The sequence below is a fragment of the Coffea arabica genome, chromosome 5e, assembly GCF_036785885.1.
Source record: "Coffea arabica cultivar ET-39 chromosome 5e, Coffea Arabica ET-39 HiFi, whole genome shotgun sequence".
Lineage (NCBI taxonomy): Eukaryota > Viridiplantae > Streptophyta > Magnoliopsida > Gentianales > Rubiaceae > Coffea > Coffea arabica.
The window spans coordinates 24,718,234-24,734,117 of record NC_092318.1 but is presented as its reverse complement, the minus strand read 5'-3'; the positions used below and the strand labels follow the sequence as shown (position 1 = coordinate 24,734,117).

Sequence of the window (15,884 nt, the reverse complement as noted above, 5' to 3'; positions counted from 1 at the left end):
TAGGGCTTTAATAAATGATAATCTTCAAATAAAAAGAAATTTTTAAGAAAACGTGAGGAATTTTCCAATTCCAGTAATTAAAATTAGGGTTTCAATTAAAATATGAGAGATTTAGGAAAACCGGTTAGTCACAAGTAAACTAGGGTTTTTGGCTACAATATTAGGGTTTCTAGTCTTTTAAACCAAAATAAGGTTTTAAATCAACCCAAAGAAATACACTTTAATATTTTCTTCACAAACAACCTCCTAATATTCTGGATGTTACAATCTCCCCTCCTTAAAAGAATTTCGTTCTCGAAATTCATACATGCACTTCGAATAACATAGGGTATTTTCCTTATATATTCGTTTCCGACTCTCAGGTCTCACTATAGCCAAAACTGAGTTAAATAGTAGGATCCAAGTGTGCCATCTCACAGATTCACTGGAACTCAAGTGATAGCCTGTCAGGCAGATCAACAGATCAGGGTAAGTAACTAAACACAAGTAATAATCTAACCATATACCGGTTGGTTGAAAAATCGAATGAGACGGACGGGAGGGTAGAACATAATCGGGGCAATATCTTAAAATGACATCAAGGAAGCATAACCAAGGGAAGAAGAAAGAAATCGGTCTTTGGCGAGACTTTCTCGACATATACTACAACCTAATCATCCTCTATAGGAACCCTAGCCAAACTATTACTCGATTCGTCCATGAAAACACTCCTGGGTGTTCAGGTACAAGAATCCACAATAAGGTAATTCACAACTCGAGCCGGCCGGTCCCAAGAGTAAATTACCCATATTAGAGATTCCTACCCAGCATACATATCTAAGGTCCCCAACAATAGACAATTGTTCCACACTTAACAAGTCAATCCCCACAGTCCAAGAACCTTCTCCCGGCACGAGCTCGATAGGAGCTCTGATACCATCTGTGACGACCCCACCTTTCCCTAAGGCGTACCAAAGGGTTCGGCAGACCGCCTGCCCAGCTCTCGCCAGGACTCACTCACTATCTCAATCGAGTCACGTACACACATCCATGAACCATAAATAACATTCCCAATTCAAGCTTATAATTTACATTAATAGAAATCGAAGTACAAAGTCTCAATACACCAAACTAGTTCAGAACGTATACAATCCAAGTACAACATGTTTCATTCGAGGAATAGCGCGAGTACAAGACCAAAAAGTCAAAAGTCAAACAAAAGGCTACGCTAGTCTTTTACAAGTCTCACGCATCACTCGTACCCCTGAAAGGAAAACAAATGGAGTGGAATGAGCTAAGAGCCCAGTGAGGTTCCAAATAGCAAATTGACCATTATTTATAAGTACGAGTTTTCGATATAGCAAAGTAACGAGCATAAAGTGTTCATAAAGTGTTCATAAATGTGAACAGTAGCACGTCAAGTAGCAATCTTAAAATGAGCGCATGTAGAAAATTTTTCAAAAGAAACAATAATCCAATAAACAATAATCATTCCAAAGTATAAGGATACGGATGACTCTCAGGGGTCAAATTCCCATTGCATTACCAGAAGCTTGATCCCGTAGTAGTTGACACTCCGTCAACTTTCAAGTAAGTAACCAATCCAGTAGAACACCACTTAAACGACTCTCCGTCCACCGTTCAACCCCCAGCTGGGCCCAAAATCCTCAAGAACACGGGTGGTAATACTCGAGTATACCGATTAGTCGAGGAGATATCACTCCACTCGACGATACAAGAGACCCAGGGTTCGTTACCCAATCGACCAAGCCCTTGCCGGCTCGACTAGAGTAACTCGCCACAGGGTTTCTGGAATTCCAGGAAGTGCGCGCATCATAAACAAGTATATCAAGTCAATTGCAACAATAAACAAGTATATCACGTAAGGGCAAGTGCGATAAAGTACACTCTTGCCCTTACAATTCACGTATATAACATGTAATCAGATTGGTCACGTATCAAGTTCAAGTATCAAGTTCAATTCGGTATTTGAAAGCACTCACCCAAAAGATATAGTGCTACTGGTCACTTTCAGGTTATACTCCGAGTTCGGAGTCCAAATCTGCGATAAAACTCAATTTGAGAACTTTGAAACATGACTAGAGTTCGAAACTTAGACGTTTCGTTCAATAAGAATCAAGAAATTGAAATTCACTTGGAGAATACTCGTGAGATACTCGCTCACTTTTTAAATGATAAAACTTTGTAACATTTATACTTGAAATGGTCATGCGAGTCGAAAGTACAAGGGAAAACGTACTTTGAGCAATCATTATTTCATTTCTCAAGGGTACAAGTTCGGCCAAGTCCTTACTTATATACCTCGAACAAGAAGACTCAAGTACCCTAGATGGTTCAAGTACTATTCATATCAACTCGACCCAAGTCGCAAGTGTATTTATATAGTCCTCGAGCGTAAATTTGGGCAGCATGCCCTTTGTGTTTACCTAATTTTCCAGCCATTTAGGCTTCATTATTTTTCTTCAACAACAGCCCAACAACATACATATCAGCAATTTATGTCAAGAGCCGTTCCATAGGCTCACAATATCATAACAACAAGAACCGCATCAAGTACAAGTGCAGAAATTCAATGTGGCACAAGACAGATTTGACGTATACAAGCGGAAATAACTTATCCAAGGCTACACTTATCGGATTAATACGAAACCTGTGCCATTTCGAAGCTAAGACACAAAGCTACAACATTTATGAAGGTCACTTAGTCCATTTCCTAATGTAACTTAGTAAAAATCTCAGACTACTAAACCAGAAACCAATTCATCGGCTGTTTAAACGCATTATGCTGTAGCGGACCTAACTCAGTGTACACAAGTCCGAATCAGGTTTTATTTGAGGCATTTTAAAGCTACTTCAGAACACTACAACTTTTATGTTTTGGCCCAGAGCTAAATCAGAATGGATCCTGATCAAAAATCGTGATAAACTGGACTGAACTGAAGAAACGGACTGCTGGGAAATTCTTAAAACAGCAAGGGTATTTTGGACTTTTCACGACCTCCGTTGCTCCGATTGAGCTGAAATTTTACAGGCACCTATAAAATGCCATTCTCTACAACTTTCCTTCTTTGACCAAAGGCCAATTCGGCCTCTAACATATAGGTACAATTTCGGACAGAATGCTTGGGAAATTTTCCAGAAATCTGGAATTTTTAGCTCTAAGTGTAATTTCCTCAAATTTCTGGTTCTAATCACCACTAAACAACCTTATATAACCTTAATTGCAACATTTACACATCATACATCACATTGAGCAGAAAATCAGAACCCCTAGTTCATCAAATAAATTGGGGAAAACCTCTAAATCATGCTAATCATCCATGATTCCACCACTATAATCAAACTACTAACTTAATTTAACAAAATCAAAAGCAAAACTTAGAGAGATGAGTTCTCTTACCTTGGTTAGAAGTCTCTAAAAGCAGCCCCGAGCTTTCCTTTTCCAAACTTTCACCACCAAACACTAACTAACCACTCAAAGACAAGATTAATCGGTTTCTTTTGTTTGATTTCTCACTTTGTTGGTGGATTGAAGAAGAAATGGAGAAGAGTTTTGTTTTTCCTCTCTTGTTCTTACTCTCTCTCTCTCTCGGCTCTTAGCAGCAGAAAATGAAGAGAAATGAAGCTGATTTTTGTCTTATAAGGAGTAAGAAGGTTAGAGTTAATTAAGACCACAATTTGGCTAACACTTGGACAATTCTTAGCCACTAATTTTTCTCTTTCTTCCCCTTGCTTATAAGCCACAAATTTCGGTCCCCTTAGCTGTAATATAAGAAGGTATTTTGGCTCAAATATCAATAAGCTTGTGGTGCAAGAAAGTGGTGGTCCAGTGGTGCGTTCAAACGGTAGTGCGCGGGACCCGCCGGTTCGCGCCGTTTTTCTTAAAAACTCACGTACTAGGGTTTTTACTTCCCATTCACTAACCTTATTTTACTGCTACTACTCACATATTATTTTTCACTTAAAAGTCACTTTTAATCTCCAAATTTAATCCTTACTCTGTACCGAAAATTCATCCGGCGAAAAATCGCAAAAACCCTAATTTTACTCCAAACTTGAAACCAAAGCGTAAAACCTTATTTTCTAGGTTTATTTACACTTATCATGGGATAATTGGATAGTAGGGCTTTAATAAATGATAATCTTCAAATAAAAAGAAATTTTTAAGAAAACGTGAGGAATTTTCCAATTCCAGTAATTAAAATTAGGGTTTCAATTAAAATATGAGAGATTTAGGAAAACCGGTTAGTCACAAGTAAACTAGGGTTTTTGGCTACAATATTAGGGTTTCTAGTCTTTTAAACCAAAATAAGGTTTTAAATCAACCCAAAGAAATACACTTTAATATTTTCTTCACAAACAACCTCCTAATATTCTGGATGTTACAATCTCCCCTCCTTAAAAGAATTTCGTTCTCGAAATTCATACATGCACTTCGAATAACATAGGGTATTTTCCTTATATATTCGTTTCCGACTCTCAGGTCTCACTATAGCCAAAACTGAGTTAAATAGTAGGATCCAAGTGTGCCATCTCACAGATTCACTGGAACTCAAGTGATAGCCTGTCAGGCAGATCAACAGATCAGGGTAAGTAACTAAACACAAGTAATAATCTAACCATATACCGGTTGGTTGAAAAATCGAATGAGACGGACGGGAGGGTAGAACATAATCGGGGCAATATCTTAAAATGACATCAAGGAAGCATAACCAAGGGAAGAAGAAAGAAATCGGTCTTTGGCGAGACTTTCTCGACATATACTACAACCTAATCATCCTCTATAGGAACCCTAGCCAAACTATTACTCGATTCGTCCATGAAAACACTCCTGGGTGTTCAGGTACAAGAATCCACAATAAGGTAATTCACAACTCGAGCCGGCCGGTCCCAAGAGTAAATTACCCATATTAGAGATTCCTACCCAGCATACATATCTAAGGTCCCCAACAATAGACAATTGTTCCACACTTAACAAGTCAATCCCCACAGTCCAAGAACCTTCTCCCGGCACGAGCTCGATAGGAGCTCTGATACCATCTGTGACGACCCCACCTTTCCCTAAGGCGTACCAAAGGGTTCGGCAGACCGCCTGCCCAGCTCTCGCCAGGACTCACTCACTATCTCAATCGAGTCACGTACACACATCCATGAACCATAAATAACATTCCCAATTCAAGCTTATAATTTACATTAATAGAAATCGAAGTACAAAGTCTCAATACACCAAACTAGTTCAGAACGTATACAATCCAAGTACAACATGTTTCATTCGAGGAATAGCGCGAGTACAAGACCAAAAAGTCAAAAGTCAAACAAAAGGCTACGCTAGTCTTTTACAAGTCTCACGCATCACTCGTACCCCTGAAAGGAAAACAAATGGAGTGGAATGAGCTAAGAGCCCAGTGAGGTTCCAAATAGCAAATTGACCATTATTTATAAGTACGAGTTTTCGATATAGCAAAGTAACGAGCATAAAGTGTTCGTAAAGTGTTCATAAATGTGAACAGTAGCACGTCAAGTAGCAATCTTAAAATGAGCGCATGTAGAAAATTTTTCAAAAGAAACAATAATCCAATAAACAATAATCATTCCAAAGTATAAGGATACGGATGACTCTCAGGGGTCAAATTCCCATTGCATTACCAGAAGCTTGATCCCGTAGTAGTTGACACTCCGTCAACTTTCAAGTAAGTAACCAATCCAGTAGAACACCACTTAAACGACTCTCCGTCCACCGTTCAACCCCCAGCTAGGCCCAAAATCCTCAAGAACACGGGTGGTAATACTCGAGTATACCGATTAGTCGAGGAGATATCACTCCACTCGACGATACAAGAGACCCAGGGTTCGTTACCCAATCGACCAAGCCCTTGCCGGCTCGACTAGAGTAACTCGCCACAGGGTTTCTGGAATTCCAGGAAGTGCGCGCATCATAAACAAGTATATCAAGTCAATTGCAACAATAAACAAGTATATCACGTAAGGGCAAGTGCGATAAAGTACACTCTTGCCCTTACAATTCACGTATATAACATGTAATCAGATTGGTCACGTATCAAGTTCAAGTATCAAGTTCAATTCGGTATTTGAAAGCACTCACCCAAAAGATATAGTGCTACTGGTCACTTTCAGGTTATACTCCGAGTTCGGAGTCCAAATCTGCGATAAAACTCAATTTGAGAACTTTGAAACATGACTAGAGTTCGAAACTTAGACGTTTCGTTCAATAAGAATCAAGAAATTGAAATTCACTTGGAGAATACTCGTGAGATACTCGCTCACTTTTTAAATGATAAAACTTTGTAACATTTATACTTGAAATGGTCATGCGAGTCGAAAGTACAAGGGAAAACGTACTTTGAGCAATCATTATTTCATTTCTCAAGGGTACAAGTTCGGCCAAGTCCTTACTTATATACCTCGAACAAGAAGACTCAAGTACCCTAGATGGTTCAAGTACTATTCATATCAACTCGACCCAAGTCGCAAGTGTATTTATATAGTCCTCGAGCGTAAATTTGGGCAGCATGCCCTTTGTGTTTACCTAATTTTCCAGCCATTTAGGCTTCATTATTTTTCTTCAACAACAGCCCAACAACATACATATCAGCAATTTATGTCAAGAGCCGTTCCATAGGCTCACAATATCATAACAACAAGAACCGCATCAAGTACAAGTGCAGAAATTCAATGTGGCACAAGACAGATTTGACGTATACAAGCGGAAATAACTTATCCAAGGCTACACTTATCGGATTAATACGAAACCTGTGCCATTTCGAAGCTAAGACACAAAGCTACAACATTTATGAAGGTCACTTAGTCCATTTCCTAATGTAACTTAGTAAAAATCTCAGACTACTAAACCAGAAACCAATTCATCGGCTGTTTAAACGCATTATGCTGTAGCGGACCTAACTCAGTGTACACAAGTCCGAATCAGGTTTTCTTTGAGGCATTTTAAAGCTACTTCAGAACACTACAACTTTTATGTTTTGGCCCAGAGCTAAATCAGAATGGATCCTGATCAAAAATCGTGATAAACTGGACTGAACTGAAGAAACGGACTGCTGGGAAATTCTTAAAACAGCAAGGGTATTTTGGACTTTTCACGACCTCCGTTGCTCCGATTGAGCTGAAATTTTACAGGCACCTATAAAATGCCATTCTCTACAACTTTCCTTCTTTGACCAAAGGCCAATTCGGCCTCTAACATATAGGTACAATTTCGGACAGAATGCTTGGGAAATTTTCCAGAAATCTGGAATTTTTAGCTCTAAGTGTAATTTCCTCAAATTTCTGGTTCTAATCACCACTAAACAACCTTATATAACCTTAATTGCAACATTTACACATCATACATCACATTGAGCAGAAAATCAGAACCCCTAGTTCATCAAATAAATTGGGGAAAACCTCTAAATCATGCTAATCATCCATGATTCCACCACTATAATCAAACTACTAACTTAATTTAACAAAATCAAAAGCAAAACTTAGAGAGATGAGTTCTCTTACCTTGGTTAGAAGTCTCTAAAAGCAGCCCCAAGCTTTCCTTTTCCAAACTTTCACCACCAAACACTAACTAACCACTCAAAGACAAGATTAATCGGTTTCTTTTGTTTGATTTCTCACTTTGTTGGTGGATTGAAGAAGAAATGGAGAAGAGTTTTGTTTTTCCTCTCTTGTTCTTACTCTCTCTCTCTCTCGGCTCTTAGCAGCAGAAAATGAAGAGAAATGAAGCTGATTTTTGTCTTATAAGGAGTAAGAAGGTTAGAGTTAATTAAGACCACAATTTGGCTAACACTTGGACAATTCTTAGCCACTAATTTTTCTCTTTCTTCCCCTTGCTTATAAGCCACAAATTTCGGTCCCCTTAGCTGTAATATAAGAAGATATTTTGGCTCAAATATCAATAAGCTTGTGGTGCAAGAAAGTGGTGGTCCAGTGGTGCGTTCAAACGGTAGTGCGAGGGACCCGCCGGTTCGCGCCGTTTTTCTTAAAAACTCACGTACTAGGGTTTTTACTTCCCATTCACTAACCTTATTTTACTGCTACTACTCACATATTATTTTTCACTTAAAAGTCACTTTTAATCTCCAAATTTAATCCTTACTCTGTACCGAAAATTCATCCGGCGAAAAATCGCAAAAACCCTAATTTTACTCCAAACTTGAAACCAAAGCGTAAAACCTTATTTTCTAGGTTTATTTACACTTATCATGGGATAATTGGATAGTAGGGCTTTAATAAATGATAATCTTCAAATAAAAAGAAATTTTTAAGAAAACGTGAGGAATTTTCCAATTCCAGTAATTAAAATTAGGGTTTCAATTAAAATATGAGAGATTTAGGAAAACCGGTTAGTCACAAGTAAACTAGGGTTTTTGGCTACAATATTAGGGTTTCTAGTCTTTTAAACCAAAATAAGGTTTTAAATCAACCCAAAGAAATACACTTTAATATTTTCTTCACAAACAACCTCCTAATATTCGGGATGTTACAGTTTTTAATCATATTCTTCCTCACCAACATTTTCACTATTCATCCAAAACATCCCAGCATTGTCTGGCTGACCCATAAGAACTTTTTTACACTAAATTAAAAAACAAAGAAAGCATGAACAATTTTTACAAAGACAAGAAGAAAAATAGAGAAGAAAATTTCTCTCTTTCCTTAATTAAAAAAGTTAGTAAGCTGTAAATAAAATAAAATAACAACTTTAATATTCACTTAATAAATTCATTGAACGGGAATGAATGATACAAGGATTTGAATTAAGGCTAGAACTAAAAGCTCACCAGTATAGGGAATCAAAAAATCAGCTCCACTGAAAGATTTTAGGAGGGGGAAATTTGGATACAAGTTAGGGCTTGAAGGGCTGGGATTTGGGGAGACCTCATTGAAGAGATATAGCCAGAGTAATGGAAATTCTGACTGGAATAGGAATGGAAAAGTAGTGCTGGTCTAGGAGACGCAACTTCTATGCACAGATGGGTGCTTGATTATAGATCGAAGATGACGACGATACAAGTTGGAACGGCTGGTTGGGAGATTTGCCGAAAAAAAAAATACCTCAGAGGTATAGGAGGCAAAACGGAGACGTTTTGAGAGACAACCCATCAGGAGAAATGGCAGATCTACTGCAAATACGGAAGCAAAATGAGAGAAGGGAGGCCCCTCTGTGTGGGCAAAAGTTTATTGTGAATGTTCTCTGAAATACACAAGCGAGAAGATAAAAGTCAAAAATGTTTTATTACCTTACCTAGATATTCTGTGACTCTCATTGATGACTTGTACACCTTAGTTATAGAAAGTCCATTTTATCATGACGATAACCCGAAATTTGTCATAAAAGATGACTTTTTGTGGTGAATTAGACTTTTGTCAAAAATTACCTTGTCATAAAAAGTACATTTTTTTTAGTACCGTACTTCTTAAATTTGACTCTTTCTTATTAAAAAATTTTAAAAATGTCAATTAGATGAGAAAAATATTTTTTCATAAATAATTTATTTACTATTAGTCAAACATAAAACTTCACATTTAATTTATTAACTTCGAATAAAAAATACATAATTAAAGAAATATAATAAATTGATTTAATTAATTAACTAAAGAGTTTAAGAGTTATTTGCTTTAATAACTAGTTTAATTTACAAACTCTTATAGATTAACATTTTTTAGGTATTGGGAAATTAACTACAAAATGTCTTTAGTTTTTTTTTCCTTTAACAAGTCATTCTTGGACAAATTAATATGACCAATTGACTAAACTAGTCAAATTACCAATTTATACGAAAATCAAGAGGCTCAAAATTGTATGATAGTCAAACGGTTTCATTGGAAACAAATTAACATTAATATTAATATATTGCCAAAGTTGTAAAAATTCTAAGATAGTTTAGTGACAACATATAATTATCACTAAAGCTATCCATTGTTATAGTGACAACAGAGAGTTTCAAGTAAAGAAAGTACACAAGCTTCAGTGACTGTGAGAACCCCGAAAAAAAAATAAAATATATATATATTCATGCATATTTCACTTGCATTTTGACTCTTTAATAAATTCTAGCATTATTTCTACTTGTCTTTAAATAAGTGCGTAAAAACAATTTTTATGTGATAAATAATATAATTGTGCCAAAATATTAAAGTACTTAGTTTTGTCAAGAAAAATTAATATTTCTTGATGTAGATTATTTATTGCCTTAATATTAATTCCTTGAATGTCGATAGCTAATTTTAAGTGTTAATAATGTTAAGTGCCATCGGAAACCTTAGAATTAAGATGGAATCGATTCTAGGTCAAAACTCTTTATAATTACACTTAGGACGTTAAAATCTCGATAATTGAATTTTTGCGAGATTAGTATACTAGTAAGTAGTCAAATTTCATTTGGGGTAAATTTTCGGAATTAGATTACGAATGAGGACTTAAGTGAAAATTCGGACAAGATGTGAAAAGATTTAATTAGCCTTCTTCCATCTCGAATTAACCAGGCATGTATTATTTCCATTTTCGCCGTTCGAATTATTAAATACTAATTCATAGATTAATTAAACGTTTAAATTTAAAACGTATAAAACAAACTGTACGAACCAAATAAAAACATGGGGTATACCGTAACTGGTATGAATTAAATATATTTTAGTGCTAAGCTACTTGTTTTATTGATTTCCTAAAAATTAAATGTGTGAGAATTTATGAGATTAAGGAGATAGAAATAAGATTAGGAGTTAACAAGTGAGTTAAGGAAAATTTTCAGTTTGGTAAGATAAATGATATAATGTTAAAGGACTAAACTAACCCTTCACTCTAGCAAATTCACCATGCGACCAGTGGACTATGGATTGAGTGGAAAGCTTAGGAATCGTCAAACCACTAACTGAAGAAGCCTTGTGTTCCTACCTTGATATTAACGGCTGAGGGGAAATAAAAGAAAGAAAACAGAGAGCAAAGCTTTCACTCCATCTTCATACCCAAGGCCGTGGGAAAGAGTGAGAGAGAGAACTCTGCATTTTTTTTCTTAGGCAGCAACAACCGAGAGAGAAAACAGAGCATCCAAATAGCTTTCCCATTTCTGCATTCTTTAACCGACCAAAAACCGAGAGCTAAAGTGAAGGATATGAAGAGAAACTTTGTTAGCTTCAACCGAGAGGAAGAGTGAAAGCTGCTGCAATTTTAAGAGAAACATTAGTCAGAGTTTCCCTATGTTTTGCTCCATTTAGCCGAGAGAAAAGTAGAGAGAGTGGAGAGAAAAAAAAACTGGTGTCTTGCTTCCTGTTTCAGCCGAGAGAAAGGAGAGAGAGTTAAGAGGAAATCTGGAGGCTTGCTCCTTGTACCAACCAAGTTAAAGTAGAGAAAGTTGGAGGGGACATTTAGTGGCTTGTTTCCTTGCTCCAGCCGAGAGAGTTAGCGAGTGAAGGAGGAGAGGAAGCTGCTCATTCTTCAAGCTTGGACCGAGGAGAAAGAAAAGGAAGGAGAGCTAACTTTCAGCTTGTTTTGTAAAAAAAATAATAATAATAAGGTAACGTGACTTAGAAACTTCAATTTTCCCATATACGTTAGAGAAATTTGGATGCATGCTTGGTTTGAGGTTTGATTGAAGTAAAAACTAGTGAATCATTGACAAACTTGGCTGAAATTGTTGGAAAAAGCTGCTAGAAATTTGGTGACATGGCCGAGAGCTTGAGCTGGAAATTTGTAGCTTTAATTCGATAATCTGAGGTAATCTGAGCTCAATCATGCATTTAGCTAACTAAAAACTAGATGATTGTGCTTTGCATGAGGTTTTTCGGTCTTGAATTAGCAAGAAAAATTGAAGTAGAACAGAATCTAGATGCATGCAAGCGAACCGAGAAGACCTTGATAGAATTCTGGTTGGTTGTTAATTTTCTTGATGATGTCCGAACCTGATTTTGAATTAAACCTGATTTTGGAATTTAAAATTGATAGTTAGTTAGTTAATTGGATCATGCATGTTGCTGAAATGAGCCGAGGATGGAAAATAAAAAAAGGAAAATCTGAATTCTTAGAATGGTTGCGAATTGAGCTAGCCATGATATTTTTTTTATGTTCTTGGGTTGAGTTGTTAGTTGATTTGTTGTAACAGATGATTGTTGGATGCTAAGAGCTAATGATTGATGAAGCTCTTGGCTATTTGAGTGATTTTCACGAGCGTTAAATTTTTGATGGAATTAATTGCTGGAATTACATGTCATTAGTTCCAGTTGTTTGATAAACCACTTGCGGTTTAGTCGATGGAATTTCTTGGCATTGGAACGGATACTTTGGAATATAAATTGCTGAAAAATGTTTAATCTGCATTTGTTTACGTGTAATGAGATTATTGGTGGCAATCTTGGATAAGAGATTGTTGCAAATCCTGTCCTTGGTTTCAAATACATGTTAGTGACTTTAAACATTTGAAATTTTGGTTAATCTATTGTAATAAGTAATTGTTGGATACCAAGCGCTAATGATTGACAAAACCTTGGTCAGTTGTTTAAATTTCGATTAGAAATGAATCTGTTGAAACCTAGGGCTAATGATTGATGAAGCCCTAGTGAAATTGCTGGTTGAAATGTGATTTTACTATATTGGCAAATCTGAGATATAATGTGCATGTGAATCGGAATCATGAAGTCCGTTTTGATCCTGTGAACTTGAGTATCTTTAGTCAAGCTATTTAAATATATTTTACCCTAGTATTGAACTATAAAATTTGGTATTGAACGCTAACGTTAAGAAACTCGTGTTGTGACGCCCCGAAAAGTATGAGTGTGAGAACCCGAAAATTTTCTAATTTTCAAGGGTTTATTTTATTTAATCGCCCGCCTTTTCTACATTTTCTTTATTAGAAAAATTCCCCAGATAAAGTTTATGAGCAAAGATAGTTTTAAAATGATTTTTCTAGTATCGGTTAGTTTTTGAGAAATTAAAAGCGTATTTTGGACGTGGGACCCGCTAGTGCGGTAAATGCATTATATTTTTGACAACTTGTTGGAATTTTGTATTAAGTGATATTATTTTACAAGGTGTTAAGATATTTGTATTGGAGAGACAAAAAGATAAGTTTTGAACCAAAAGGTGACAAGTGTCACCATAAGATTAAGTCTTGGGGTTTGACTACTATTCATAACTTTACCATTTAATTAAAATTGGCCAAAAATCTCTTCATTTTGCAAGCTTCTTGGCCGAATGTTCTTGCTCAAGAAAGAAAGAAAAGCTCTCAATTTCTTCCTTCTATTTCTTGCTCAATCTTCAAATCCAACCAATAAAACTCCAAATCATTCCATAAAATCTCTTTGCTAAGTGGTCTTGAGGTGTTTTGTGGAGTTGTTTGGAAAGCTAAGGTGACTAGTTGCTCTATCTCTTGTATTGCTAAGGTGAGTTGTGAATGACCCCTCTCCTTCCTCTAATGATGTTCAATTCATGATTGGTGGTGGTATAAGATGCACTTTTATGGATTATTTCTTGATTTGTGGTTGAAGTGATGAAGTTTTATTATTTTTGGGGATTTTCTGTTTTAATATAAGCATGATTGTGTGGCTATCTATGATGATTAGAAATGGTATATAAGGCATCTAGAAGGTGGAAAAAGTGGAAGATTGCAAGTAATTTCTGTTTTGGAAGAAAATTGAAAAACCTAGGGTTCATGAAGCTACATTCTGTCCGAATTTTTAGGTCCTAGTTAGAGGCCGAATTGGCCTTGGCTTACAACATAAAAGTTGTAGGGAATGATATTTTAAAGGTGCCTACAAAATTTCAGGTCAATCGGAGTAGTGTAGAATGAGAAAAGTCGAAATTACTATTGCTGTTCTGGTTTTACCCGAATGTAAGAATTGCGCCTGTAATTGGTTGTTTTGGCTGGAATTGCTTCTGGATTGGTTGTTGAGGCCTTCTTATGAAATTTAACCCTATTTCTTATATTTCAGCTGGTTTTGGAATTTCTGAATTTGGACTTGGAGAGCCTGAGTTATGATGTTTCCGTTAGAATGCGTTCTGTGAATCTGTTTTTGTGATTCTGGTATAGTATCTTGCATTTGTGACCTGGTTACACTCCAAACTGGGTTGAGTGACCTTCTGTAATATTGTATCCCTGTCTCTTAGCTTCGAAACGGTGGGTCTTTCACCTTCATCCGACAATCGTAACACCTTTGGTACCATTACCGCAAAATGACGTCAAAACTGTTTTTCTGGTTTTGAGCTTAACTTTCATTTCCGAACTTTTCCCTAGTTTGACTTGTACTAGTACTACTTGGAGCTTGCTGAATGGATATTGGATGAACTTGTTGTTGTGTGTGTACCTTTGGGACTGGCTGAGGAAATAATGAAGCCATGATGGCTGGAAAAGTAAGCAAATTCAGGGGAAATGCTGTCCGAACTTTAAAGGACTTGTTTGCATTGAGTTTGTGATCTAAGACTTGGATTTGAGCAAGGCAATGTTATATGATGGATGATTTCTGAGCCATTGAGGTGAGTGACCTCAAACTATTTCGAAAGTTATTTATGAACCGTTCCTGCATTATTTACTTTTGAACTGTTTTCTTGCATTATTTACTTCTAAACTGTTTCCAAAGTTACTTTTGAATTGTTTTCTTGCATTATTTACTTCTAAACTGTTTCCAAAGTTACTTTTGAACTGTTTTCTTGCGTTATTTACATTTGAACCGTTTTCTTGCATATCATGCGTGCTTGTATGAGAGTGTTCCTTGTTTGTTATATTTCTTTGACTTATTGGCTTGTTATTATTGATTGATAATGTGTTAAGTGCTTTTACTGATTGTTAAAACGAGTTTTCTAGGCGAGGGTGTACTTTATCGCACTCGACCTAAATAAATGTGAAATTTTCAATGATTAAGGATTAAATGTTACTTGTGCATGAATGTAAGCCTTTTTGGCTGAACTGGCCACCGCCCTTCGTTACCGATCGACTCGAGCCAGAAGCGGACTCGGTCGGGCGATATGGTGACCCTGGGTGAATTTGGTATACTCGAGTATTACCTTGTAGTCCGGCTACTCCGGATGGGCGGAGTCCGGCCAATGGTCGGATGGGTGGAGTCCGGCTAACGTCCGGAAAAGGGATGAACGAACAAAAGGATGAACGAGGGATTCTACTTACAAAAATGTATTTTTAAATGATTGGAGGAATAAGGGGAAATGTTAAGGGATCACACGAACAAACAAATAGCTCCATGTGGGCCCGTATCCTTTTAATGAATGTGGCTATCGCTTTCCATTGTAAATGTTTCTTGAATTATTGATACTCCATCATTGATTTATGACATCATTAATCTATGACATTATTGAAATGAACTATTGTGAAACCGATTTGATTACTGATTTTACTGGTTACTCGCTGAGCTTTTAGCTCACCCCAAAAATATTTTATTCCCCTCCACAGGGCTCAAGGCGAAGGAAGGGCTTGTTTTGCTTATTCACGTGAAGGAATGGCCTATATTTTGTACAATTTGGATTTGGAATCATTTTATGTATAGTTTGGGGAATTATTTCCGCTTGGGGAATTAGTTTCCGCTGCATTTGTGACATGTAATTATTGGAGACTGTGATGTATTTTTGAGATTTATATTGTAATTCATTTGAGGATTGTAGTGAACGACTGAGTCCCGGCGAGAGCTGGGCAGGCGGCCCGCCGAACCCTCTGGTTCGCCTTAGGGGGAGGTGGGGTCGTCACACGTGTGTTGGGACTTTTAAACTTTGCCAAACCGATATTTCTTCCTTTAGCTTAAACTAACCTTATTATTGTTAGAAAATGATTTCACTAGTTTTAAAACCCTAGGTTCTACTCTATTCCTTTTCTTTCCTTGAAATTGTCCCTGGTTAGTTGTTCCAGAGGAAATTGTCCAAAAAA

General features: G+C 36.7%; 1 long non-coding RNA gene across 1 annotated transcript; it reads right to left on the bottom strand.

Annotated features, from left to right (window-relative positions):
• Positions 1–5,162: 5,162 nt before the first annotated feature.
• Positions 5,163–7,709, bottom strand: LOC140006227 (uncharacterized). Its single transcript, XR_011813863.1, has 2 exons — positions 7,522–7,709; positions 5,163–5,364 (listed from the first exon to the last, which is right to left on the bottom strand). It is a non-coding gene; the product is annotated as an uncharacterized lncRNA (long non-coding RNA).
• Positions 7,710–15,884: the final 8,175 nt, after the last annotated feature.